The sequence below is a fragment of the Callithrix jacchus genome, chromosome 1 (assembly GCF_049354715.1).
Source record: "Callithrix jacchus isolate 240 chromosome 1, calJac240_pri, whole genome shotgun sequence".
NCBI lineage: Eukaryota > Metazoa > Chordata > Mammalia > Primates > Cebidae > Callithrix > Callithrix jacchus.
The window spans coordinates 16,330,008-16,331,317 of record NC_133502.1 but is presented as its reverse complement, the minus strand read 5'-3'; the positions used below and the strand labels follow the sequence as shown (position 1 = coordinate 16,331,317).

Genomic DNA, 1,310 nt, shown 5'->3' with positions numbered 1-1,310 from the left:
GACATCCCATTCCCTCTTCAATCTGGAAAGTTCAACCCCCTCTTCAGCCTGATTGCTCCTCATGGATTCCATGTCTAGGCTATCTGGATTTCTAGAAACATGGCCATAGCTTTCCAAAATCTCATGCCCATTCATTGCTGGAATACTGTCCCTCCACCAATCCTTTCCCATAAAAATCATACACAAGTGAAAACAAACTCATTTCACCTTTCTGGGCCCGCAATTAAGCTACATTTTCCAGCCCTCTTACATCTAGACAGTATGACTGCTTTTCTCTACTAGAAAGAGAGTGGAAGTACCCTTTCCTTTCCTTCTGGTGGCAGCCAGTAGGTAAGCCAAGATGGGTGGATACAAGTACACCCAGGAACTATGAAGAAAGAAGCAATCTGATGTTATGCGCTTTCTTTTAGGGTCTGTTGCAGGCAGTGCCGCCAGCTCTCTGTTCTCCACAGGGCTCCCCACCCCACCCGGCCTGATAAAGCATGCCGACTGTGCTACAAGACCCAGCAAGGTTATATTATATATATAATTTGTGTTCACCATGGTGGCCAAAAATGCCGAGTTCCTAAGGGTGGAACTTACCGCAAGCCTGTCCATCATGGTGTTAAGCAGCTAAAGTTTGCTCAAAACCTTCAGTTCGTTGCAGAGGAGAGAGCTGGATGCCACCCTGGGGCTCTAAGAGTCCTGAATTCTTACTGGGTTGGTGAAGATTCCACATACAAATTTTTTGAGGTTATTCTCATTGATCCATTCCATAAAGAAGAAATCCTGACACCCAGTGGATCAGCAAACCAGTCCACAAGCACAGGGAGATGCCTGGGTTGACATCTGCAGGCCGAAAGAGCCGTGGCCTTGGAAAGGGCCAGAAATTCCACCACACCATTGGTGGTTCTCACCAGGCAGCTTTGAGAAGGCGCACTGCTCTCCAGCTCCACCATTACCACTAATATAAAGTTCATAAAATTCATATCTAATAAGCAATTTAGGACAGTCATGTCTGCTTACAGGTGTTATTTGTCCATTAAAACTGGTCTGCGGGTTGTTTCATGAATGTTTTGTCAAATTAAGAAGGTTAAAGTGCAATAATGTTTGAAGACGGTAAGTGATGGTGTATCTTGTTCCTAATAAGACAAACTTTTTGCCTTTGCTTTTCTTATTAGGGAGTTATATGTGAGTGTCTAAAACACACTGTGTGATATGATAGGCTTAAAACAAACTTTTTAAAACAAGAGTTTAAAAAAAACTCTTTAAAAGAAGAGTAAAAATAAAAGAAGAAAGAAAGAAAGAGAATTGAGGTAACGTGTGTAACT

At 42.7% G+C, this 1,310-nt stretch overlaps 1 pseudogene; it reads left to right on the top strand.

The window, feature by feature from the left end:
• The first annotated feature begins 340 nt into the window (after positions 1-340).
• LOC100409660 (large ribosomal subunit protein eL15 pseudogene) lies at positions 341-952 on the top strand (annotated as a pseudogene).
• The last annotated feature ends 358 nt before the right edge of the window (positions 953-1,310 follow it).